The sequence below is a fragment of the Saccostrea cucullata genome, unplaced genomic scaffold, assembly GCF_032062105.1.
Source record: "Saccostrea cucullata isolate Sc308-1 unplaced genomic scaffold, CSIRO_AGI_Scuc_v1 ctg3358, whole genome shotgun sequence".
Lineage (NCBI taxonomy): Eukaryota > Metazoa > Mollusca > Bivalvia > Ostreida > Ostreidae > Saccostrea > Saccostrea cuccullata.
In genome coordinates, this window is record NW_026940617.1 from 79,454 (window position 1) to 95,914 (window position 16,461).

The 16,461-nt window shown below is 34.7% G+C and overlaps 1 pseudogene; it reads right to left on the minus strand.

Moving 5' to 3' along the window:
• Positions 1–7,241: 7,241 nt before the first annotated feature.
• On the minus strand, positions 7,242–9,463 carry LOC134255714 (uncharacterized; annotated as a pseudogene).
• Positions 9,464–16,461: the final 6,998 nt, after the last annotated feature.

Sequence of the window (16,461 nt, forward strand, 5' to 3'; positions counted from 1 at the left end):
ATTCTTGTTTCATCAACTTGCTTGTCAATAATTTACCTCGTTTAAGAAATTGTTCATACGTAGAGCATGCTCTTGCGTATCGAATCAACTGAGATATAAATACTCCGTATGCAGGTGATGAAGGTATATTGCTGCATAAGTAAGGGAAGTTCACGATAGAAAAGTTAAAGTCATCACGTTTATCATATAGCTTGGTTGTTAGATTACCATTTGTGTCTTTTTCAAGTAAAATATCCAAGTATGAAGCAGATGTGTTGGACTCTGTGGTATCTTTTATCTCAAGCTCACCGGGATATATGGTGTCGACGTAGGAATGGAAATTATCATTATTAATTGACAATACGTCGTCGATATATCTAAATGTCGAGTTGAAGGCCACAGCAAGTGTTTTTTTCTTTTCACGCAAAAGATTTTGCATAAATTCTGCTTCATATGAATATAAAAATAAGTCTGCTAAAAACTGAGCGCAATTTGTACCCATGGGAATTCCAATAGATTGTTGGAATACCTGGTCTCCAAAAACCACATTAGATATTGTCAATCAGAAACTCAAGCATCTTCTTGATGTCAACTTCAGAGTACTTATGTGTACAATCAGAATCTGTTTTAACAAAATAATTTTTCAAATGACCAATGACGAGGTAAGTAAACTTACGAATTCCATTTTTGTTGAAGAAGCAGCTGTCAATGATATCAAAAAGCCTGGATTTTAATTTGTCGTGCGGAATTGTTGTGTATAAAGTTGAAAAGTCGTAAGTTTTTATGCTGTTGATTTTTGTAAAGTCTTGTGATTTCAAATTGTCCAAAAGTTCTTTAGAATTTTTAAGTATCCACATCTGATTTACACCACTTCTTGAATATATAGTTGTACAGTACTCTTGAAGTTTATCCTTCACTACTGTCAATATTTTAGTGAGAAGTAACGAAAGAGGCTTGGTTGAACATTTACTGGAACCTGCAATGTATCTTTGTTTGTAAGGATTCTTATGAAGTTTCGGAATCCAATATATATAAGGTAGTTTAAATTCATTTTGGCTCTGTGGAATATTAAAAGTATTCAAAACTGACAGGTGATCACTTATCACTATAGAGTTTCCACTTAGTTTCTGCAAATCTGTTGTTTCTCTCGTATCCTTTGAAGGAACACTTGAATCGTTCATTTCAAACAATGGAATAATAAATAATCATGGGAGTAAAATGTGTTTGGCTTTTAAATAGCTGTTTGCGTATTCTGTTCATTCGAGGTCAGCTCAGAAGTACAATGTTTGAAGAGAATCAATACGAACAAAAAATTACAATAGAGATGAATAACGACGGTAAAACCAACCGAGAAAGAATGACAGTGCTATTTATATAGAAGATGCCTTATCCACAGGCGCTTGACGTTTTTAACCTTTCTATTTATAAATGAAAATTTTCCCTACTATAATAATAACCAAGGTCGGACACGGTAGCCATCTTGGATTTTTTTCAGGTCAGCTTCCTCACAGTAGACTGAGTATGAAGCGATATTTTAAAGATAAGAGAGGGTTTAATGTGGTTTGAGTTGGATTGCCCGAAAGTGGAGGCATAGTTATGGTAAGTACTCTAAGGAAAAGGTTGTATCTGTTTATTTTAAACATATTGTAGACTAAAAATCGAAGTGAGGAAGCTGACCTGAAAAAAATCCAAGATGGCTACCGTGTCCGACCTTGGTTATTAGTATAGTAGGGAAATTTTTATTATAAATAGAAAGGTTAAAAACGTCAAGCGCCTGTGGCCTTATCCTTGCTTACAGGCAGGCCTAAGAAAGCAACGAACGACGAACAAGCTCACATGATACGAGAATTAGAGGACTGAGTATCAGAAATTTTATTCTGAACAAAAGTTAGGACAAAAAATTGTTTCAAATATACTGGCTAAAAGACTTAATTTAATTTTAATTAAAACAGAATTGCAGAATTTGATTTGGTAGACGAATACCTGAAGTTTTGGAGAATCGAAGACGCAAAAGAAATTATGAAGTCGTCCAGAGAAAAATTGACAAAGAGGACTGCGCATAGCCGACAGATATGGTTGGTATATACTAGGTGTGGACGGTTTTGACGATAGAAGTATTTGGCTGTCGAGACATTTCTTGTTGCGGCATAGACGTGTTTGGCTATTGAGGCATTACTTGTTGTGGCACAGAAGTTTTGGCTGTTTAGACATTTCTTGAATGGCATAGAAGTGTTTGGCCGTCTATTTCTTGAGGCATTACTTCGGTCGTGCTCCATTGACCTGTTCTAGACAAGTCCCAGACAAATTCTCGCGCAAAGCGAATGGTGCAGAAAGAACACAGACTATGGCGGAAAACTTAATATTTCAGGCGTTAATGCCATTTCTTTGGATGAATTGCTTGAAAACGAGGGGGAATTACGTCAACATTTTCAAAGATTTATGCAAATATTTGCCGCTACTTTGTTGTCAACGTGAGTAAACCAGTGTTCACAGGTCCTTTATTTATTAAAAGACATTTTCTCAAATTTTGTCTCAGTTTTTACCAGTACAACTTTTTTTATTTATCAAACGTGATTTTAAATAATATCTAAATCTAGAATATAATAAGCAGTATTGCTTATGGGCGCGCAAAGTGGGGGGGGGGGGGGGTCTCAGTAGAGGAAAACAATTTCAAACTCGAGAATTATCTTATGTTTTTGCTTGTACATTTTGTATTGTGATAGGACAAGAATGATTAAAACCAGACAGATGATATATTTTGAAAATAGAGGTTTATAATGGTCTTTTTTTGCTTAATATTGTGTACATGTGTAAACTCTTTAATTAATTATGAGCTAATATAATTGTTAAATGTATTACAGGGCAAGGAATAATAAGACAAGAATAGAATTGTATGTGGAGGAAACGGTACCCTTCTACAACCTAGATGACTTCCGACGTTTCTTTTGGGTTTCCAGAGCAACATTTGAATGTTTATGTAGAAATATTGCCCACTTTCAACAGTTACAACCTGGGTGGACGGGTAAAAGAGAATTTATTTCAACAGATAAACACTTGTTAATTAGCCTTTGGTATTTGGCAACCCAAGATAGCATTCACAGCATATCAGACAGATTTAATGTTACTGAGTCATCTGTTATTAGATGTCGAAACAAGTTTTTATTACACTACCTTCTGCTAATGAACGCCAGGAAATAATGGACAAATTTGAACAAAAACAAAATTTTCCTGGTGTATTGGGTGCTTTAGATGGAACTCATATTGCAATAAAAGCACCTAAAAACCATCCTGTAACTTATGTCAACAGAAAGGGGTTCTACTCAATTATCTTGCAAGGAATTTGCAGAGAGGACCTTAGATTCATTCACTGCATAGCAGGTTGGCCTGGAAGCTGCCATGATGCCAGGGTTTTAAAGAATACAGATATATGGGAAAATGGTTTGGCAGTTTGTGGCAATGGACATTTTCTTGGAGATGGAGCCTATATTCAGCATATGCTTTTTATAGAACTTGAGTGTGCACCAATTTTTTTCCTTATCTAAATTGTGGTTTTGTAGATATAGAGATAGTTAATTTCTTTGTGTTTCATTTGTGAAAATGAAGTCATTATGCAGGTACTTGTGACGTAAAATGGTTGTCTCAGTGGAACTCATTCAACAAACGACTAGTTATGGTATATCTTGAAAATGCCTGATGTAACGTATAAGAATTAGTTCATAGTTTATTAAGACAAATTGCTTCCTATTAATTCAATTAATGATTGGATAGATCGTTAAGTGACGGAAGGCAGATGGTTGAATATGATACTTATGTTGCCCGGTGAAAGCAAGTTTGAAAGGGGTTTGTTTTTAATCAAGCAATTATATGTTATCAAAGATGTAGCACCAGTGACCTCACTACTCAGTATATCGCTGGGGTCCTTCGAATCTGCCTCAACACCAGTGACCTCACTACTCAGTAGATTGCTGGGGTCCTTCGAATCTGCCTAAGCACCAGTGACCTCACTACTCAGTATATCGCTGGGGTCCTTCGAATCTGCCTAAGCACCAGTGACCTCACTACTCAGTATATCGCTGGGTTCCTTCGAATCTGCTGTTGATGTCCTCCTGGGATTCGTGCTAGATATTGGTTAGCTAATGGCTTACCAAAAATACGCAAAAAAAAGTTTAACCAGAGAAAGAAAAGAAAGTGTAAAGGGATTGCTATCGGTTTTCGTCCGGCGTCGTGTGTGAACGATTGAACATTTTCACCTTTTTCTCTTAACTCTTTGCCCCTTGCGCTCTCTGTGACGTAATAGTAGCATTACATTTGTTAACTGTTGATGACGTTATCCTTTTCCCAGCAGCGCACTTGCGATAACGTGCTGAAAAGACGTGGTTTAGAGGATGTATTTACACGGTGTATAATTAGCAACTGTTGCCGTATAAATCGCCCTAATATTTATACAATCAACATTAAAATGAATTCAAGTATTTGGATGGTTATTTAATACGGTTTTTTTTTTGTTTAAATAATTCCTTTATGTGGACTTTTACAGACTTGATATATTATCATAGTTTACAAGTAATTTATTATGAATTTTTAATCTAAACTTCGTTCAAAATAATTGTTTGAGTTCCATTCAGGGTGTCATTTTTATGCTCCTGTTAAAATGACAGACAGCGACACCTCCCTCCCCATTTCTTTATTGAGAAAAATTTGATAACACATTTTTAATATGTTTTTTAGGACAAAAAGGATTTGTAGCTTTCAGAACATTAAACTTGATTTATTTGTTCGAGAGGGTTTTTACAAAATTAATAAATATTCTTGGAATATTAGAATATCGCTTATTTTCTATTGAACAATACAAAAGCGCATTGTCGATAGAAAACAATTTAATTTTTAAAATGCCTGTTATAAAATTTAACTGATCACTTTTAATTATTAATATTTTGGCTGATATACTGATGAAATACTGCTATTGGACTCTGCATTAAAATAATCAGTCTCAAATTAGCAGAATATATCTTAACCTTGCTAGCCAAGGGTTTCCGATCCAAAATGTACTCTACTCTAGATAGTGCATGGTGGAGATGTAAAGCGTATCGGAACCCCTTGGCTATAGCGAGGATTGCAAAATCGGTACATGTGGGCTACCAAAAAATCAGCACGTTTAACAAAAAAAAAACTTGGGAGAAATGGGGCTGTAGGCAAATTTGCAATAAATAAATGAAAAAGAAAAACATCAAAAAGAAGTTTTTATTTGTAATGAATTTTTAAACATTTTTAAAAGCAATAGAATAGTTTACAAACGAGTCTAAGAACTCCTCTGACGATACCTGAAAATTCATCCATATAAATACTAGTATCAAAATGAAAATTATTATACACTGTCAAACCATAACTTTTTTAGTCCTTTGAAGAACTATGAAGAATTTATTTACAATATTACTCGTATATTGTCAATGTCTAAGTATTGCTTTAGTGAATCTTAACTACAACTATGACAATACCCTCTTATGGCCACTATCTAGAGATCGATGCCATAAAAATTTATTGGAAAGATTTTGGTAGATTTGAAAATGTACTTTCTATTTCAGATTAATTTTAAGTGAATTGTGATTTATTGATTTTCCCTTCAAAAAGAAGAAAATATCTTACTTTAAGTTTCTTTAGATCAGCAGCTTGGGGTTGAATGATATTTTTAAGATCCAAAACTTCTTTTCTCAAATTTTCCTCTGTCTGTTGTTGGAACTTGATTTTGTTTTCTAAAACCTCTCCTTGGTTAGAATGAACATCCTCTGCATCACTCTGACCTGATAATGGGGTTCCTTCATTCGGAGATGGCGTTCGAGCTTTTTCATCTTCCACCGTCTTTGTGTTCACTTAAGATGGTTTTCTGTGGAAATTTGAATGTGATTGAATTATTTCATTTTTTAAAGTAATATATGGATTGCTTGTGCATTTAGTTGTTATGATTTTTAAGAACTCTCTATTAATAAAATAAACAAAAATTGAATACATGTTAAAAAGAAATCATTATACATATAACAATTACAGAGTTCATACCAATCTGTTTAATGCAACGCAACATTAGCAAGAATGATCTTTTTAGTGAATAAAGTTTATCTTGTTCAATTCGGTTGCAGTTAAGTATAGTGCAGTTAACTGTTAAGTAAAAAAGAAATTGAAATTGACACTACATTAATAAACAACTTCTTTAAAGGTATTATACAGTTAAAGTGCGCTGCGCCTCGGGAAATAGTCCTGGTCTTGGGAAACTGGAATCTTGCTAACTCCGTCAATGATATACTATAACTGTTTTATTATACCGATACAAATTTAAATTGTAAAGATCAACTTTTAAAAACAAATATTCATTAACAGATTAACTAATCATTATTCGTCGCAATACATGTACCAGTTATTCTCTAATTCTAATGCAATCAGTGCATTTTGTTTGTTGTTTACGTCTTATTTTATTGCGTTTTGTTATATGAAATACGTCACCAAGCATTGCGTTTTTGCGTCTCTCTATTATGACGTCACAATGATAAGCTATAACCGCGAATTAGCATGACTAGCTTTCGACCGAGGGATTAGCTAAAAAAAACTAACGCACGGCGATTAGTCGATTCACAGCGATTTTTAAGGAATTGTTCAGATCTAATCACTTAATTTTATATAGGGAAAAATCAGTAGAGGTATAATAATTTTAAATAACCTATTTTATGCAAAACGAAGTATTGTAATATACTGTTATTTATTGTATGCAAGTATATCTAATCAGATGTTTTCCTTCAATGTATTAAGCATTAACTTCGTATTTGGACTTATTAATGTACATTCAGTTTTAACATACGCCATAACGAGGTAAATTATTGACAAGCAAGTTGATGAAACAAGAATATCAGCGGTCTCGTTTGAAGTCATCATTTCGTAAATTCTATGGTCGATACAATGACCTTGTCAGCAAATACAATTTATCATTGAATGAAATGCTGACTGACGTTTTTCGTACCAATTGTTAGTCCATTATTTATACACTGAATTGACCACGGATTTTTCCGTTATATCCTGATTATGACAACGAGCACAAGGCGGGTGTGACCGGTCAGCAGGGGATGCTCACTCCTCCATGGCACCTGATCCCACCTCTGATGTTTCGGGGGTCCGTGTTTGCTCTGCTCTTATTTTGTATATTTGTTTAATGGACGTTGAGATTGAATACTGTTCGTTATTTCCATATCCTTCATTCATCTTCATACATACGGTCATGCTTACTTTTTGGATGCACAGCTCTGGTTAAACTCGACCCAGTCAATTTCGCCCTCCATCAACTTGACAAACAAGGAATTTCTTACTTTCTCTGCAGTTCCACTCATTTTTAGCTCACCTGAGCTGAAAGCTCAAGTGAGCTTTTCTGATCACCTGGTGTCCGTCGTCCGTCCGTCCGTCTGTCTGTCCGTCCGTCCGTCCGTCCGTCCGTCCGTCCGTCCGTCTGTAAACTTTTCACATTTTCAACTTCTTCTCAAGAACCACTGGGCCAATTTTAACCAAACTTGGTACAAAGCATCCTTGGGTAAAGGGGAATTTAAATTGTTAAAATCAAGGGCCAAGATCCCTTCCAAGGGGAGATAATCAAGAAAATACGAAAATAGGGTGGGGTCATTAAAAAATCTTCTTCTCAAGAACCACTGGGCCAGAAAAGCTGAAACTTATGTGGAAGCATCCTAGGGTAGTGTAGATATTAAATTGTAAAGATCATGACCCCCAGGGGTAGGGCGGGGCCACAACAGGGAATCCAATTTTTACATAGAAATATATAGAACAAATCTTTAAAAGTCTTCTTTTCAAGAACCACTCGACCAGAAAAACTGAAACTTATGTGGAAGCATCCTTGGGTAGTGTAGATATTAAATTGTAAAAATCATGACCCCCGGGGGTAGGGCGGGGCCACAATAGGGAATCTAAGTTTTACATTGAAATATATAGAACAAATCTTTAAATCTTCTACTCAAGAACCACTGTGTCTGGAAAGCTGAAACTTATGTGGAAGCATCCTTGGGTAGTGTAGATATTAAATTGTAAAAATCATGACCCCTGGGGGTAGGGCGGGGCCACAATAGGGAATCTAAGTTTTACATTGAAATATATAGAACAAATCTTTAAAAATCTTCTTCTCAAGAACCACTGTGCCTGGAAAGCTGAAACTTATGTGGAAGCATCCTTGGGTAGTGTAGATAATAAATTGTAAAAATCATGACCCCCAAGGTTAGGGCGGGGCCACAATAGGGAATCCAAGTTTTACATAGAAATATATAGAACAAATCTTTTTAAAATCTTCTTCTCAAGAACCACTTGGCCAGGAAAGCTGAAATTTATGTGGAAGCATCCTTGGGTAGTGTAGATATTAAATTGTTAAAATCATGACCCCCGAGGTTAGGGTGGGGCCGAAATAGGGAATCCAAGTTTTACATAGAAATATTTAGAACAAATCTTTGAAAATCTTCTTCTCAAGAACCACTTGCCCAGGAAAGCTGAAATTTATGTGGAAGCATCCTAGGGTAGTGTAGATATTAAATTGTAAAAATCATGACCCCCGGGGGTAGGGCGGGGCCACAACAGGGAATCCAAGTTTTACATAGAAATATATAGAACAAATCTTTGAAAATCTTCTTTTCAAGAACCACTAGGCCAGGAAAGCTGAAACTTATGTGGTAGCATCCTTGGGTAGTGTAGATATTAAATTGTTAAAATCATTACCCAGGGGGTAGGGCGGGGCCACAATAGGGGATCCAAGTTTAACATAGAAATTTATTGAACAAATCTTTAAAAATCTTCTTTTCAAGAACCACTAGGCCAGCAAAGCTGAAACTTATGTGGAAGCATCCATGAGTAGTGTAGATATTAAATTGTTAAAATCATGACCCTCAGGCATAGGGCGAGGTCACAGTGGGGAATCCAAGTTTTACATAGAAATATATAAAAAGATCTGCATCACCCAAGTTACTCAGGTGAGCGATGTGGCCCATGGGCCTCTTGTTGTAAAATGTGTCTTCTTGATGTCCCCATCTGGTACTTTTTTAAGTTTTCCGGAATTCCAGAACGCCACAAAATCTTCAATGTGTTTCCAGCCATCGGTTGATTATAAGCATAAAGACAACATGCAATGATATACATTGTGTAGCTTTGTCTTTGATATGCCAAGGATTGAAGAGCAGGTCTCCTTCCACATCTCAATTTAGAGTCTTGGGGTGAAGAAATTTCTTCTTCAGTTATTTTTTTTAAGTAGCTCTCTTCTAAAAATAAATAATAGTTCTTCTGCTGATGTTGGTTTTGCCAGTTCATGAGACACATTATGGTCAAAGCCAAGCTTAAGTGCCTCAGTGTCCGTCAAATTTTTGTTCAACTGCACATGTACCGTCGGTTCCTTTAGCAGCCCTTCATCAAACAGTTCCTGGAGCGCAATTCGTGACTGGTTTCCACCAATAGTTTCAATTCACTTCTTTAAACATCTTCTTCTCGAGAACCAATGGGCCAGGAAAGATGAAACTCATGTGGAATCATCCTCAGGTAGTGTAGATTCAAGTTTGTTCAAATCATGACCCCCGGGGTAAGGGTGGGGCCAAAATGGCTGACCCTTGTTTTACATAGCAATATATAGGAAAAATCTTTTTCTCCAGAACCACTGGGCCAGGAAAGATGAAACTCATGTGGAATCATCCTCAGGTAGTGTAGATTCAAGTTTGTTCAAATCATGTCCCCTGGAGCAAGGGTGGCGCCAAAATGGCCGACCCAAGTTTAACATAGGGATATATAGGGAAACCTTTTAAAATCTTCTTTTCAAGTTCTTCAAAGCTATGATTAGTGATACATGTTTTTATATGGAATCATCCTCAGGTAGTGTAGATTCTAATTTGTTCAAATGATGAACGCCTTGAAGGGGGATAAATTCAAGCCGATGTGCTCGAGTGAGCGCTGTGGTCCCTGGGCCTCTTGTCCTATTTATTCCAGTCTGTAAAAGATTTGAAAGATGAAGTTACGAAATATGGGTCAATGTTTGTATGCTAATTGAAAAAAAAATTTTCGCACAATATATCGGTCTTTCTGTTAAGGTTACTTGATCAGCAGATATAGAACCAAGTAGTATGAAATCAAACAAAAAAATCCACACAATGTGATCAGGTGATGACCTTTTTTTTGATTTATGAAAAAAAATGTTTAAATATTCTTTAACATGTGTAATATAATAAACATTTGAGATTAGAAAAAAATATCTCAGAATGTAATATTTAAATATATAATGCAGCTAATACAAAGTGATTTACTTGATGGCGAAACCTAAATATTCAATCAATAACTCTGCTTACTCTTTTTAATTAATACTTCCGTTAGGTCCTCATTTTTTTTTAAATTAATTCCTTTCATTTTTAGCTCACCTGAGCCGAATGCTCAAGTGAGCTTTTCTGATCACATTTTGTCCTTCGTCCGTCCGTCTGTCTGTCCGTCTGTAAACTTTTCACATTTTCGACTTCTTCTCAAGAACCACTGGGCAGATTTTGACTAAACTTGGTACAAAGCATCCTTGGTTGAAGGAGAATTTAAATTATTAAAATGAAGGGACATATCCTCTCGCAAGGGGAGATAATCAAGAAAAGACAAAAATAGGGTTGAGTCATTAAAAAATCTTCTTCTCCAGAACCACTGGGCCAGTAAAGCTGAAACTTGTGTGGAAGCATCCTGGGGTAGTGTAAATTTTAAATTGTTCAAATCATGACCACTGGGGGAAGCGAGGCCACAATGGGGAATTAAAGTTTTACATAGAATTATAAAGGAAAAATCTTCTTCTCAAGAACCACTGGGCCAGAAAAGCTGAAACTTATGTGGAAGCATCCTTGGGTAGTGTAAATTCTAAATTGTTCACATCCTTACCCTTGGGGAAGGGCGGGACCACAATGGGGAATAAAATTTTTATATAGAAAATATATACGAAAAATCTTTGAAAATCTTCTTCTCAAGAACCAATGGGCCAAAAAAGCTGAAACTTATGTGGAAGCATCTTGTTATAGTGTAGATTCTAAACTGTTCAAATCATGACCCCCGGGGAAAGGGCGAAGCCACTATGAGGAATCAAAGTTTTACATAGAAATATTTAGGAATTTTTTTTGATAATCTTCTTCTCAGGAACCACTGGACCAAAAAAGCTGAAACATAAGTGCCCATGAAAGGATCATGGGGTAGTGTAGATTTCAAAATATCTAAATTATGATCTGTGGGGTAGGGTGGGGATGCATTATGTATAACAAGGGGGAAATCTGGTAAAGAACAGAATGGTCAAAGCTTTTCAGGTGAGCAATGTGACCCATGGGCCTCGTTTTTTATAGTTTTACTCTAGATATTGACAATACCACAAAATTATAAAATCTGAAACTTCAATTTTTGGGAGTTGATTATATCAACGACTCTATGTCAGTGGTCCAGACAGGAAGTGCAACTGACAAACAGCTGCCAAGGAAAACGAACATTGCGAATAAGAAAATAGTTCCCCATTATACTTACTATAAAGAAATCATAATTCTGGACAATATAGTCCACAATCACTTTGTATTCAACTTTAGTATGTCATTTTGATTTCCTCTTTGGCATCTGTCACCTAAATAATCATACCGATTCTGATATGTATTCATACATTGTGCATGTTTTCTAATTTTAAGACAGGAAATTCCCTACTAACAAAGCGTCTGCAGTGTGATGAGAAAACATGATGGTATTCTGGTGGTTAAAAACAGAAAAAAATTTGATACAGTATATTTAGACAATAAAACAATGGGCTTAGTAATCAGATGTGCTATAAAATTTAAAGTCAATTTGGAAAACAGAGAACAAAACTTCATGTCTAGGCTAGCTGTTTTGTTTATGATACATGTGTATGTGTGCACCTGACTCAGGCTGATTGATAACTCAGCGGGCATTGTGTGCTTGCGAATCTCTAATATGTGTAAAGCTTAATTTAGATAAGATCTCCCCACTGCTGCAGAAGTGACCTACTGCATGGATTAATATTACTTCTCGCCTTTTACTTTTGTGTCCGGAATGATAGTTAATGAAAGTATATGCAGGATGATTTATGAAGCTTGTTAATTTCTTTTTTTTTTGGAAATTTGTACAGTTATATATAAAGTATAATAATAGTCAATTTGCGTGATGACTGTTTGACCAGGGACCTATACACTAAGTATATAGGTCCCTGGTTTGACTAAGCAAGATAAAGAGTGGAAATAGATTATTGCAAATTTTTGGCACATTGAGTATTTTAAGGACGGGGATGGATGTTGGGGTATCCAATTTCCCTCTAATACAGATCTGTGTAATAATAGTGCATATACATTTTGGGAAAAAAGTCAAAATACACACGTACTAGTAAATTACGCTTTGTGGTTTAAAAATATCTCGTTGCAATTTTAATTAGATTTCATGGAAATCAGTCTCAAAAACATAAAATGTTCATTTTAAAAATGAATTATACCAGGCAAAAAGGTATAATTAATATGTCATAATCAAACGATTTCTATTAAGTATGAAATACATACACCAATCTGTTACATCACAAACTACATGAACTATACTTATATTCAGATTTTTGAACATCATTGAACTTATTTTATTGTATGTTCATGAAAGTTTGGGGTTTTAGCCATTTACAAAAAAATATATATTCGTATATATGATAAAAAATTATAAAAAGCAACCTAGCTATTAAACTTTATTTTCAGAATTAACTCCTACTCAATCTGTGAAAAAAAGTCAATTGATTTTTTTTAAAACTCAATACCTGGTGTGTATAAATTTGTTACTAATTTTGCTGTAGGAAATGTAATTTCTGAATCTGATACATTAACCCTACACTTAGACATAATACTAGCGATGATAATTTGTTGATATGGGCTTGAATAGTCTTTTCCTATTTTACAAGATGAATATTGTGAACCAAAATCTACCGGTACATTTGTGAAATACCTTCAAAGTAAAGTTCCGTTAATTTTCTCATCACCAATTTAGATTATATTTGTTATTTTATTATAATTAAATTTCATTATATCGAAAAACGCTGTCCTCCTTATTTATGAATTGATTGTGATGTCGTAATCGTTTGATGATATTTTTATCAAGTTATGTCAATATTTATCTATATTAGTATTTCCCCATACCTAAATTAAGATAATTGCATTTTCCCCACTGAGTGCGTTATTCATTTTCTCTCAAATTTGTCTTGAGTGTCATTTTCATCCTAAAACAACTTTTTTTATCTTAGATACTAAAAGTACAAGTTCCATACCTTAATCTAAGATAAGGACAAAGTCTGTGAGAAAACAATCAATCTAACAAGATTTCGCATATCGTTCAAGCTATTTTCAAATTACTGTAGATCACTTAATTTTCGAGACATCTTTTTTTGCGAGATAGTCATAACATGTAACTATTTATTAGCATGACAAAATATTTCTTTACGAATTATGGATATATCTTTAAAACTGTCAAAAGTACTTGTATATGTGCGAAAGAGAAATTACGCTGTCTTGCTTAGTTACGCGGAAATAAATTTCTAATAAAAAGTGATTTACAGTAGAACAAACCATACCGCTTTGACTCTGTAAGATCACGAAATCCACTTATTCATTTGCTTCTTGAACACATGCCTCAATCGAGAAGCATTAATTTAAGTATAATTTGGAAAATGGGCAAGGTAACACACATCGAATTCAGGTTCGAATCCCATGCACCGAAAGACTTGGAGACCGGTCCTTTAGTTGAGACCGTGTAAACGAAGGTCCCTGGTCGCAGTAGGTGCTGGCTCGAAAAAAGACCCCTCTCTCTGGTCAATGGGTGCCGAGTATAAGTAAAAAAATTGCAGTTCTCCACCGGCAAGTGATGGCATCTTCATATGAGTCAAAAATTCTCGAGAGGGACGTAAAAAAATTTAAATCAATCAATCATACATCGAATTGATTTAATAATCAACTCCCATCAGTACTTTCAGTACTTTGATTTGATATATAATTTTTAAAATATTTTGATTAAAATTTTTAATTTTTGTTGATATTTTTGTTACTCTTTTTTCAAATGGTTGCAATTCTAAGGTAATCTAGGTATACTCATACCTGAAAATAGACAATAGGTTGTCTAACACTAATACGTGTAAAAATCAATGTGTGGGCCGTTTGGGAATAGGACTGTTACAAATTCTTCAAAGTGGGAAAATGATTATTCAAAATGTTGGCTAAGTAGGAATGAACCACATACGATTACAGAGCCATCAGAGAATCCTAGTAGACAAAAAGTTGGCATGCATTACCAAAGATTTATAAAAGTTATCAATTGATAAAAAAAACTTGTGTAATTAACCTTTTGTTGACTGTTATGTGTGAATTATCCAATGGGATTTAAGAAGAAGTGTACAACATAGAGACAGTGTAGACATTAAATGTAGCACTGATCGGTTTACTGAACTCTTTCAACATTAGGGGGAAAGATAATTATGTTCAAACTATCTTAAATGCATTTCACTTTAATTTCTTTTTTTCCAAGCGCATTAATTTAGAAATAATATTTAATCATTTTGAGGGTTTTCAAAGTACGTTGCAACAAGACACATACAATAAAGACATAAAGTACCCAATACCAAGTACTTAATTCCATTCCAGGTTGATTAGGATCTAACTTTGGAATAGTAGTTAACATTTGGAAATAATTTGAATACTTTTTATTTTATATTTAACTCAGCAATGTTTTCTCTCTAGTTCTGATTCAGCATCACTTAATACCGTTGTACAATGACTAGTAAACTCTAAAGAAAATAATGGAAATATTTTAAGTTTAGTTAAGAGAGACATATAAATATAAATACTACAAAAGTTAGTTTGTTTAATACCCAGCAGACTTTCACAATTTTGGTAGAGGAATCAATGGTCATTACATTCATGATAACAGCTTGACTGGTTAATGTTCAGGATCCGGAGCCAAAGACTCAAAGAGCTAATGCTACATTGTATGGCCATCTGTGCGTCGTGCGGTGTGTATTAACTTTTTAGAATATTAGCTATAAATCAATAACCCCTTGGCCAATCATTGTCAAATTTGCCATCGGGTATCCGTGGCCCAAGGGAAAAGATTAAATTTCTTTTTGTGATGTAAAGTACATAAATGACAGTTTTTCTCTCACAATAAGAAAAAACTACGCAAGTAAATTATGTTTTGATTGACTATATTTTTATCTTCAATTATTAATTACCAACCAAACCGATGTCTTACATTATATTTAAAATGTGTAAATCATTTAATTTGTGTTGAATCATCCTAATGAATTTACGTATTATTGTTACTTTTTGTATTTTAATCATTGCATAATCCGGAAGATATAAGTTCTCCAATATAGATTTGAACTTTTACATTTCAATGAGCATATCCGGTAGTCTTAAAGAGGAGGTAAATAAAACATGTTTACTGCGAATTTGTTATATATTTTTTTACGAATTCGTTATACGGATATAGCGAATTAAATTCTCAGGTCCTCAGGACTTCGCTATAACCAAGTTTTACTATACAAATGAAAGTACATGTAATTATAAAATATTCTTACTAGCTGAACTTTCTTAAGTGAAAGTAATCTCTTGGCCCTATGCTGTAGTGCTTCCCAGCAGATGATGATTGAGCGGCAGAGGCCTGTTTAACAGATGAATACTATTAACTGCCTCTCTTCCCTCAGCAAATTGCAAGATAAAGTTTTCTTTGTTGATGGTCTGCTCCTTATTCTCTTTAATTTTATCCATGCTGGATTCTACCTCCTTTTCCATTATCATAACCAGCCACCCTGCGTACCCAAGACAATGAAGGAATCGTTGATTGTAAGTCTCTCCTTACAACAAAAAAATCTGACATATCATTGAGTTTTGAATGTTGGCCGTTTTCTGTTTCATCCTACATTTGGCACATTTTACAAAAGTTGCTTCTGCGTTAAACAATCCGATGCTATTGTGACACGCAAAACACACATGATGATGGCACAACTAACGGAATCATGATTTGTTGTTTCTGATGTCTCGACACTTCTGTCGGTGTGTAGAAAAAACATTTTCCAATGTTGTCAATCTTTACTAAAACAGTGTCGGGACTAGCTGTTAAACTTCTCCTATCATATGATCGGACCGAGATGTTCGTTATGGAGTAGGAGTCGCCAAACTTGATTACCTTTTTAGCTCTACTGGTCAGAGATCAGAAGAGCTTATGCGATAGTAATGCGCCGGCATCCGTCCGTCTGTCTATCTGTAAACAATTTTTCAAAATGCTACTCCTCCTACAGTTTTGGTCTAATTTGAATATAACTAAGCACACAAGTAGAATACACTAAGATACATAATTCTGTGTATCAGTTTTTGATTTTGATGAAATGTGTTGCCGTGGTTATTAAAAATAGAAATTTCTGTGAAATTCTTTCAAAAT